The sequence below is a fragment of the Rattus rattus genome, chromosome 4 (genome assembly GCF_011064425.1).
Source record: "Rattus rattus isolate New Zealand chromosome 4, Rrattus_CSIRO_v1, whole genome shotgun sequence".
In the NCBI taxonomy this organism is placed as follows: Eukaryota; Metazoa; Chordata; class Mammalia; order Rodentia; family Muridae; genus Rattus; species Rattus rattus.
In genome coordinates, this window is record NC_046157.1 from 127,445,160 (window position 1) to 127,457,151 (window position 11,992).

At 38.2% G+C, this 11,992-nt stretch overlaps 1 pseudogene; it reads left to right on the forward strand.

The window, feature by feature from the left end:
• Nucleotides 1-4,222: 4,222 nt before the first annotated feature.
• LOC116898175 lies at nucleotides 4,223-4,610 on the forward strand (annotated as a pseudogene).
• The last annotated feature ends 7,382 nt before the right edge of the window (nucleotides 4,611-11,992 follow it).

Below are 11,992 nucleotides of genomic sequence, written 5' to 3' on the forward strand. Positions count from 1 at the left end.
GGGTTCTGTAGAAATCACAGATTTGTCTGCATGAACAGGGTATGCATTTATCAACCTTCATTTTCTCAGTTTTCTTCCCCGACATCCCTCCTGATCCATACTAGTCATGACTCTACTGACATTTTGGCTTTCCTTTAGGTCTAACATGTGGGGGAAATGTGCAGTGCAATTCATTTTTGGTGTGCCTTCCTTATTTCACTTAATACAGTGTCCTCCATTTCCTTCCCAATACCAGTATTTTATTCTTATTGATTATGTTATGAATATGAATATATGTGATATATAGCACATTTTCTTTAACCACTCATATACTGATAATCACTGAAGATGGTTCTGTACAGTAGCTGAACAGTGACAGTAAATGCTGATATGCAAGTACTTGTGGTTTTTTCACACACACACTCAGAAATCATATAGGTGGGTTATATGGTAAATCAATTCTAACTTTGGAAAACACGACCAAGACATCACATAAAACATCTTAAAAGACCCTGTCTGATGACAGACTGTGCCTATGGAATATACACATCTAGGAAGTAGTTGATGAAGCATACCTTTTACTTATAACATCCCTCCTTCTTACTATCCATTTTGCTATCGTAACAGCTTTCCATTCCCAAGAAGCACCATGTCCTTCATTCATGTTGAACATATCAGTCAAGGGCTGAAATACCGCAATCAAGCAACAAATTTTAACCACCTTAAATTTTATTTAAAATAAATGTAAAATTATGAATTAATGCTACCATATTTTATGAGGTTTTAACCTTACGACTGTTCCTCGGTTCTTATGTAAGGTAAGCTGCCATAGAAGAAATCCTAACTGGCGTAAGAACAAGAAGAAGCATGCTATGTCATTATCTCTCATTTGAGGCTAGCTATCCTTCTGTACAGCATTGTAGAAATGAAGCAGGGTGAACGGAGCTCAGTAAATTCATGCTAATGTAGCAAGAGACCAAGAATCCCACAAGTCTTTTCACAAAGTTTTATTTCTCAATGAATTCCATTTGCCATTTTTTCCTACAGAGTGGTAAGAGAGTCCATTTTTATGTTAGGACTAGGGATTAGTGTTTCTCAGTAGGCAAAGTGTATATATAGCAAAGAGAAAATGGAAAACAAAAAACAAAAACAATCTTAGACTCAGCCTGAACAAGAAAAAAATGCCTTATGCTATGAACTCTAAAGACTTTCCTCAAGCGCCCCTCCTCCTACACACAATTTTTCAAGGACCTTTTTTTAAATGTTAACTTACAGATGAGGCAAGAAGACTTCTTTAAAGGCGTAAATGTTCAAGCTACTACCTGAAGCAGCTATTTTTCCTTGGATAAAGTTGTTACTATCTCAGTCCTTTTCAGTGTGAAGTATCTGTCGCCTCTTTAGAATTAGTCTTTAGTCACCACAAAGCTTTTAGCAAGTACAATTTGAAGAACTGAATTTTTTAAAAAAAAAAAAAAAATCAAATTATGTATTCTTTCTACTAAAACCATTGGGAGCAAAAGGGCTCAGAGAACCAAATAAAATGAAACAGTTACAGAAAAATATAAATGATAACAAATAAAGTATTAAAAATTTTTGTATTCTGTTATTGACTAAATTACAAAACATTCCCTAGCTTTTCAGAAAGACACCTGAGCACGTGAGGTTTTGGTTTTGGTTTTTTTTTTTCAATCATTGCTTTGCATCAGGGAGGCAAAGGTGGTCTTTTGACTAAGAGGAAGCTCGCCTGAAAAAGCAAGTTTTATGCAGTTTGGGTTTTCGTTTACCATGTTTATAATTTCTACTGTTCTTCGGGAACTAAAATTTTCACATCCTATCATGTTATAAAACAGTCTCTACTACCTGGGTATTCTGCATTTATATGCTTGAAGAAAAAAAAGAGGAACTTGGATGTTTTGGATAAAAACCATTCATGTGGAGCTGGGTGTTACGGCAATTGCTAGCACTCTGTAGGCAGAGGTAGGCAGATCTGTGAGAGGCTGAGGCCAGTCTGATCTACAGAGCAAATTCATGGAAAGCCAGAACTATAGGGAAACCCTACCTCCAAACAAGAAACCATGTCTTTCTCTTGGTCTAAGGAGAGGATACCTGAAGAAATTCTGCTAGGAAAAGGTATAACTAAATATTAGTTACAAGTTTGCAGAACAACTTATCCAGATAAATGGAATATCATTCTAGAAAACATGTAACAAACTCTGATCTAGTATTAGAAAAGAACATCACCCAAAGAACATCCATGGAAAGTGTCCACTAGAGCATAGCAACCACAAATTCCTTAAACACAACTGCCTTCTTAATTTTGGACGTATTACTACTAGATTTTTTTCTTCATGAATATTTTTCTGAAAGATTTTTCTAATTTGCCACTAAATATGCCCTCCTCATTTTTTTGTAAAATTAGAACAGTATATATTCAGGTTTAAATGTGCTGTATCAGACATGATTATTATACAATTCAGTTTGTAATTTTAATTAGTAATCAGTGAAATATCAAACCACAAGACTATCTGTAAGTTGTATAGGTCATATAGTAATTCAGAAAAGATTGGCAAAATTGAGGAAAAAAAAACAAATCTACATTGGAATCAAGTATTCTGTTTTTTATATATTTAAGCTACAATATGTCACTTCTTGGTTCTGAGAAGTGTTTGTGTTGGAAATGTAAATTCACTCCAACTTGTTAATTGGGCTGAAATGTATCTGAGCTCTCTTCTTTATGTCTCATTCATCTACTTTGAAGTGACTAAATGGGGATTGAAACACTTCCTCTTGATTTCTCTTTCATTATTTTTTTTCTCCTGAATGGCCCTACAAAAGAAGCTTATCTACCATGAAATATATAACCATGTCCTTGTTTCCTTAGCTATAAAATGCTTCAGGCTGACAGACCCCTTGAATGGGCTAGGAACTCCTTTACCCGTTTCTGCCTTGAATCAGAAAGGAGTCACAAATCCTCAAAAAAGACCATTTATGTTGTATCAGACAGGATTGCTACACACGCAACCAGTTTGTATTTCTAATTAGTAAAGGGGGCATTTATTGAACAAATTCCTGCATCCAGGGGCCCAATTCCATCAGGATGGAAAGATCCCAACTGAATTCACAGATTCAGATTTAAAACCAAAAAGAAGAATATTACAGTTGGGTAGGTGATCCATATCCTGATTGGTGGGATCTATCTCTAGGGGTCTGGGTGATGCTATCATTGGTTAGGGTCTTGCTTCAAGCACACTTGACTAACTATTCTTGCTTCATACCAAAGAGGGGTAGCTCTTGACCTCTTGACCGCAAGCTTGGCTAAGTGTTTTACAAGCTGGGGAGGGGTTCCTTTTACATCAGCCTGTGCTTGTTCCTGTAACTGACTTGCCAGTTCTGGGAAGTAGAAACTCAGGCCTGGTCTCCTGAACTGCTACTAGTGTGTGGTCTATCATGGAGTCAGCGTGTCTCGGGCCAATTAACTCCTCTCAATATCAAATCACAGGACTATCTGTGAGTTGCAATAGTCAAATAGTAATTTAAAAAATAAACAAAAATGAGGAATAAACAAATATACATTGAAATTAAGCATTCTTTGTTTCATATATTTAAGTTATATCGCTACTTTGGGTCTGAGGAGTGTTCAGGTTGAAAATGCAAGTTCACTGAAGTTTGTTAATTGGGTTGTGGCCACCTTTTAACCATCTACTCTGTCTCATTTAGAGCTCATTTCTCATGGCTGTTACAAATAACAGTGAAAAGACTGTTGAAGATAATAACTTAATGAACCAAACCATTCTTCTCCATTTGACAGAGTATGGCACGTATATTTCAAATCAGCGCAAAATCATTTCCAGAACTTAGGTCAATTTACAAAGAATGTCAGTTACCCTGTCCAATTCGCCAACGTAAAAATATCTGACTGGGATCTTTAAACTGAGTACAGCTAGCTATATTACCATTCCACATTTGCTTATAGTCCTAAGAAATGCCTAGTACCCTTTGCAAATTCCCTACTTGCAATTCCTCCTTTGAGCTTCTAGTTCCTTCTCAGACGTGATTAACACTTGCTCTTGTATCCAGCAACTTCTCTGACTAAATGCATTTCCACTCTGCTGGTAATGAGCAAGCTCAGGCTAGCTTGATAGACAGTGTGCAAAATTCTAACATAGGGGTTGAGACATAAAATAATTTAGGAGTCTGTCTCAGGTAGGCTGTTGAGTCTCGGTGAGGCCTGCGCTCCGCAGCCATGAAGGAGGCTAATGTGAACCCAAAGGCCTATCACCTCGCAGATGCCCACCTCACTAGGAAGCTGCTGGACCTTGTTCGGCAGACGTATAAACTACAAGCAGCTTTGGAAAAGAGCCAGGGAAGCCACCAAAACCCGCAACAGAAGCATCGCTGAGTTGATTGTGAGGGCAGCAGACGCTGAGTCCTTGGAGATCATCCTGCTCCTCTCTCTGCTGTGTGAAGACAAAAATGACCCCTACGCTTCTGTGTGCTCCAATTAGGCTTTAGGATGGGCCTATGGAGTCTCCAGGCCAGTCGTCGCCTGTTCTGTTACCATCAAGGAAGGCGCTCAACTAAAGCAGCAGATCCAGTCCATTCAGCGCTCTATTGAAAGGCTCTTGGTGTAGGCTGTGGCCTCTGCCCTTCCTTTCTACTCCTACCTCTCCTTGATGAATGGGGATTTCTTGTGGAGCCGTATGACACCCGTGTTGGGAGCCCTTATCCTCTTCCTCCCACAATGTGGGTCAGGTGTATTCTTCACATGAAGAAAGCGATCGCATTTTCACTATTGAGCATCCTAATAAATATGTTCATATTTCGTTTTAAATGGAAAAAAAGGGGATGGTAGTAGTAGTGACTTAAATCGCTCTAAACTCCCTGGAGGATCACACACTTTCTCTACACCTGCCCAAATGTTTTAGATTCACAAATGAAGGACGCCCCCCCTTCTCTCTCTCTCTCTCTCTCTCTCTCTCTCTCTCTCTCTCTCTCTCTCTCTCTCTCTCTCTCTCTCTCTCTCTCTCCTCACACACACACACACACACACACACACACACACTCTTAAACAATGCAACAGCTAAGCATTTTCTCTCCATGGCTAGCACACTCTCTCCAATATTCCTGAATTATTACTCTCTAAAATCCATATTCCACCACTGCTATCCCAGATCCAATTGGGGAAACCCCTATTCTTACATATTATAATGCTTTCTTCCCTGCAACTCTCAAGCTAGATTTTTCTGCTTCCTCATCATGCAGATTCTAAAACCTCCTTTTTCCCCTGGTGCCTTGCCTGGGAAATCTAAAGTCCCACCTCTTTACTAACTCTATTGAGCAATTAAAGCCAACTGTAGCAGAGACCTACAGACTCCCATGTGATTTTCGGAACGTAATTAATACAGAACCAACCCACAATATGGGATTCCTACGTCTTCCCTATAAAGTGTACAAAATTCTGATAATTCCACAATTCAAAACTCTTTAAGAGATCTAGATGGCGTATTCTATTTTTCAGACAAAACTCTTCAGAATGGCTGATCATGGGAACTATTTCAGGCACAAGAGTTCCCAGGAAAAGTAGCTGTCACTTTCTTAAGGGCCTGCTCAGCAGAGGATGTAACAAAAAGTGTCCAATCACAAGCAATGTTCCATTTTTTCTAACAATAATACATATTCACCAAATTGCTAAATGTAACAACTGAAGAACCATAGAAATTTTTAATATTCAGAGGCAAAAATAATGTATTTCCTTTGGTTAAAAGATTATATGTAACTGTGATTAAAAAATCAATAGAAATACCAAGTTAAAAATATATTTGAATTAAAACATGTGAAAGTATAGTATTATATTTAGTCCAACATTTTTTTTTAAAAATGCTCACTATTTTTAAGCAAAAATCCAGACATAAGGTACCAGCAACATACACAGAAAATGAAGCTATATGTTATACACACAAGCACATGCATGTACACATGCACTACATATATATATATATATATGTATACACACACACACACACACACACACACACACACACATGCACGCACGCACACACAGAGTATAAAATCCATGCATCACAATTGCCATGAAGGTTGCCAGGAATATATGATGCAGCCAGAATTTGAGGCTCTTTCGTTGCCTTTTCATGAAGAAAAATAGTGTTTTCAAATTTTCCTAATGAAGTTGCATTTGTCATTCTCCCATTCGGCTTTCTTTCTGTTCTCAGTACACTACTGCCATCTTTGGAGTTGACATCAATGAACTTGATTTTTTTCTTTCGTTAGAGTCCCAACTAAGTGAGATGAATGAAATCAATATTCTTCTCTTCACAGGTGAAATGAGTTCCGTAACATGTGTAGTCTCAGACCTTCCTCTCCTTTCTGCCTTCGTGCCTCAATTCATCAAGGCCTGGCTCTTGACACCTCAATGAACATCTTAATATGAGAGATTTCAAGTGACAATTCTTCCTAAATATAATGAAACATTTCACTCTTTGTTCTTAAAGCCCACACCTAGATTTATGTGTCTTCTTCCTTCATAAGAATTTGCTTCTGTTATCTTTGCAGTCTTTAGCATTTACAAGTGATTAGTCAGGTCCCTGAGTTCATGAAATATTTGATCTCTCTACACAAAAACCTGAATGACATTCAGTTCTGAGAAACTGCTTTGAAAAATGTTCAGATAGGGAATTTTGTATTCAAGGCCACCAGAGTTCAGAGTTCTTCTCTGTGTCACAGAGCCCCCACTTGCCTTTATTCATGAGGCTTCCTCACTGAATTCAAGAATTCCTTGTGCAGTAGTCATTCTCAAAGATAAAGGTGACTTGATCAGATTGGTGGGTAATGAACTTGGACATTAAAATTTTGTGTATTTTTAAATGACTTTCAGTCATATAAATCATTACTAAGCTATTTGGGCAATCATAGTTTATCATGTTAAAAGAATTTAAACAGAAAATAAAATATAGAATCTCACAGAGGAAATACTACTTTATGCTGGCTGGTGAAATGCTATTTCATTTTATTTTCACATATGTCTTTCCCATTTTAAATATTGGTAAAATAAGTTTCATTTAGTATTTATCAAGAGAAATTGAGAGTCATAAGATAGACATTTATACACAGACTAATTAGAGATATTTTCAGGGTTAGGGATCATACCCAGAGTCTTAATCATCTAGGTTGACAAACACTCTATCATTCACAGTATTAATGCAAGTGTTTGGACTATGAATGTGAAAATATTGTGTTAAATTAACAAATGCAAGCAAATGTAAAACATCAAATTCTAGACTATTTCAATTCCTGCTACTAGCACTAAAGGACTGGGGAGGAACACAGATGGTTTTATCCAAGTACAGAAGATCAACCAGTAGAGACAGAACTCAGTTATGATCCTTCCAAGAAACGTAGTCTTCACCCTTGATGTATGCTACTTAGAGAAAGCAAAGGGCTGTTGAAAGAAAGAGTAATTATCATGTAGTTGGCGAAATCCATGGTCAACCTACCTTCGATAAAAATTTCAAATAATTTGAGAAGAGTTTTGAAATGGACACAAGGGCTCAGACATGAAATTGAAGTGGGTTGTTTTGTTTTGTTTTGATTTTGGTTTTTGTTTTTGTTTTGTTTTGTTTTTTGTCCCGTGCTTTTTGGTTTGAAGCATGCTTCAGACTCTAGTATCTGCTGGTAAGGTCAGGATTTGTACACACTGCCTTACCTGTCACTCATTGCAGTCTGGGAAATAAGGGAAATGCAAGATACCAGAGCCCATTTTCAAGATATGGTGTGGAATATATTGTGACATATTTAGAGAAACTAACTTAAAGGATAATTTTTTTGGTCATTGTTGGTCATGGCTTGCTCTCACGATCAACTGATATTATCTATCTTTAAACTGTGGTGACATACAAGATAAACATCATGACAGGGAAAGGGGCAAAAGCGAAGCTGCTCATCTTGCAGCAGCGGGGAAGCAGGAAGGACAGAGAAGATATGCTAGAGTGGGAGGTAGAGGGACGATACAAACTTCAGCTTCCGAGATGTTCTCCAAGGACCTCAACTAGTCTCAACCAATCTAAACTAATCTAAACTAGTCTCAAAACCTGTTATTTCTATCATTTCCCAATCATGCTAGCAGCTTGGGTCTAAGCTTTCAACACATGAATCCTTGGGGCTATTCCAGATCCAAACCATGAGAGATAATCCCAGAAAACTGACCAGGGAAGACAGTGTTGTCTGTTGTGTGTTCTATTCCTCCTGGAACTTTCCATTACTGATCAAGGCAGGATGCACACAGGAAGCAGAACAGGCCAGCAGGGAAATAATATGAGACTGCAACAATTCTCCAGAGATCCTATTTGAAAGGTGCACAATGTAATCAGTGATGATAAAACAGAGAATCCATCACTGCACTTATTTATACAATAAACCAAAAAATTATATCAGAAAGAGAGAAGATATATCACTCACAGAATTAATTTAATTTTAAAACCTGGCTTAGGTCGGCTACTTTAAAAGAGATGTAAAGCATAAATCTTGGCAACCACTTATAAAGATTCGTATACTCATTCGTAACAACAACAACAGAGTGGTGGCTTCTGCCTCTTTTCTGCCTTTTACTCTCTCATAAGTAAGATAGCCTTTTAAAAAAAGTAACTGAAATCAAGAGTTACAGCTAAAATGAAATTCTGAAAAGATAATTCAAGGCTTCCAAATTTCTCTAAGCAAAAAACTAATAGGAGCTAATTAATGTGATCCTAAGAACTCCCGTCTCTCTTCGGAACTGCTTATATTTGTTATTTTTAGTTTTCACTATACAGTTTCAGTTACTTAAATTAGCATCTACATTAATTTTTAAATATGCTAAAGTTTTCAAATAGTATATAATAGATATCTATTAATTTTTTTCATATAATAATGGTAGAAATAGGCATGTAATAAATTTTTTATTGATATGCCTTGATTTTATTTTTATTATACATGAACACTATGCAGGGCCATTTTTCACAAATGTGTATAATGTAGTTTGAAGCATCCAATAAATAATTTCATAATCATTAACTGATAATCATTTGGCTCTCTGAGATATAAGGTAATTTGTCTCAAACTCAGTATATTACGCCTGGTTTTGAACCTGTGATCCCCAGACTGCTACATCTCCAGTACTAAAATTTCAGACATTTGTCACTATTTCAGGCTAAAATGGTTATTTTGTGAAGAAAACAAAGAAAACATTCAGGGCTATTAAAATCTGGAGCTACTAAGAGTTGCTTGAAGATGACAGTGTCTTCACTTTCCCGAGTAGAGGAAGTCTTTGTGTATGCAGAGAAGCACTGGAGAAGCCAGGAACCTTAAACACACAGGCTTGTCTCTTCAAAGGAAGATGTTTGTCTGTCTTCTACCTGGAACAATGTGCAAAAGGATGTAGTTCACAGTCTGGTCATCCTTTGCTGTCTATAGAATCAGGCTTCACCTGAATTCTCTAGAATATTTGTTTATTTCTGATTTTCCCCCAAATACCATTATTTATTATCATCATCGGCATCATCATCGTCATCATCATCGTCATCATCACCACTACCACCACCACCACCATCATCATCATCTTCATCATCATCATTTTACTTATTCACTTTACATCCTGCTCACGGTCCTCGTAGTCACCACCTCCCATAATTCATCCCCTTTCTCCCCTCCTCTTCTCCTCTGAGTGAGTAGAATCTCCATGAGTATCCCCCATGATACATCAATGCTCTGTGAGGCTACACACTTTTTTCCCATTGAAGCCAGAAAAGGCAGCCCAGCTAGAAGAACACATCCTTCTCAGCCCATAAACCCCATCCTTATGAGTACTTTACAACAGCCCAAGTGACTTCCATGTTATCTTAGGGCTAAGACAATTCTAACACCCACAGGCATGAGTTTACCTCAGTCATTCTTCCTGAACCACTATCTCGACTATTGTTTCTAAGTCAACAGAACCCATCTTTATGAAAGAAGCCATATGTACTTTGAAAAGAGTTTTGATGTATACATGTCTTAAGTTTTGTTGTGCACATGGGACTAACTTGTCATCAGTAAACTTTTTTTCCAAAATCATGCTGTGCCTAAATATGTCTAAAATAAACCACAAATGTTAGATTCCAGAAGTTTGAATGGATGGCTAAGGTGGTAATGAAATTTAATTCTTGCCTCTTCTAAAATTGTTCTGCCAGTGCTCTAGCTTGCCAGGAACCCCAAATTGCCACAGTAGAGATGGCAATGTGTTCACTATGCCCTGTATCATGTAAAGTCTGTTTAATAGTCAAACAGTTCATGTAGCAGTATGTGATACTAGAAGATGGTATAATACTAATATCCACTTATTAGTGAGAACATACCATGCATGTCTTTTGGGGTCTGAGTTACATCACACAGGATGATATTTTCTAGTTCCATCAATTTGCCTGAAAAACTCAGGATGTCCTCATTCTTAATAGCTGAGTAGTATTCCATTGTGCAAATGAACCACATTTTCTATATCCATTTTTCTGTTGTGGGAAATCTGGGTTGTTTCCTGCTTCTGGCTAACACACACACACACACACACACACACACACACACACACACACACACACACACACCCCCCTCTATGAACATAGGGAGAACATGTGCCCCTGTGGCATGGTGGAACATCTATTGGATATATGCTCAAGAGTGCTATAGCTGGGTCTTTAGGTAGATCTATTTTCAATTTTCTGAGGAACCTCCAGATTGATTTCCAGAATGATTGTACCAGTTTGCAATCCCACTAGCAATGGAAGAGTGTTCCTCTTTTTCCACATCCTGCCAACATGTGCTATCACCTGAGGTTTTGATCTTACCCATTCTGATTCATGTAAGGTAGAATCTCACAGTCATTTTAATTTGCAGTTCCCTGATCACTAAATATTTGAACATTTTTTAAGTGCTTCTCAGCCATTCAAGATTCCTCTGTTGTAAATTCTCTGTTTAATTCTATACCCCATTTTTTTGATTGGGTTGTTTGGTTTTTTTGGTGGTTAACTTCTTGAGTTCTTTATATATTTTGGATAGTAGTTCTCTTTTGGATGTGGGTTTAGTAAAGACTTTTTCTCAATCTGTTGGTTGCTGATTTTTCCTATTGACTATGTCATTTGCCTTATAGAAGCTTTTCAGTTTCATGTGGTCCCATTTATCAATTCTTGATCTTAGAGCCTGAACCATTGTAGTTCGGTTTATGAATTTTCCCCCTATGCCAATGAATTTGATGCTCTTTCCCACTTTCTCTTCTGTTAGATTCAGTGTATTTGGTTTTAATTTGAGGTCCTTCATCTACTTGGACTTGAGCTTTGTGCAAGGTGACAAATAGGGATCTATAGCCGAAGGGCCCAAGTGAGGATGCCTCAATCCCACTTGGGAGGGAGAAGAAAGCAAACAAGCACTGGGCGGGGTGGGAGGGAGACTTGGTTGGAAAGAGGTCAGGGAGGGGAAAAGGGGGACATGATCAGTTACTTGTGGGGGGAACAGGACTGAAGCCCTTAGGGCCAGCAGAAAGAATGGAAACAGGCAACCATGGAAGGTAGGAGGTAGGGGGACCTCTAGAATGTACCACAGACCTGAGAGGGAAGAGAATCTCAGGAATCAAAGGGAGGGAACTTAGTGGGGTGAGGAAACTTGTAGAGTCCACCTCCAATAGAAAGGCAGGATGGAGGGATGGGGTTGCCATCCCACACTCAAAAACTCTGACCCAAAATTTGTCCCTGTCTGAAAGAACTGCAGGGTCAAAAATGGAAAGAACCTGAGAGAAAAGAGGTCCAGTGACAGGCCTAAATTGGAATCCAGCTCATGGGGAGGCCCAGGTCCTGACACTATTACAGATGTGTGCTTAAAGATAGCAGCCTAGCATTACTGCCGTCTGAGAGGCCAACAAACAGCTGAAAGAGTCAGATGCAGACACTGGACAGAAGCCAGGGACTCCTGTGGTTGAATTAGGAAAAAGCTGAAAGGAGGA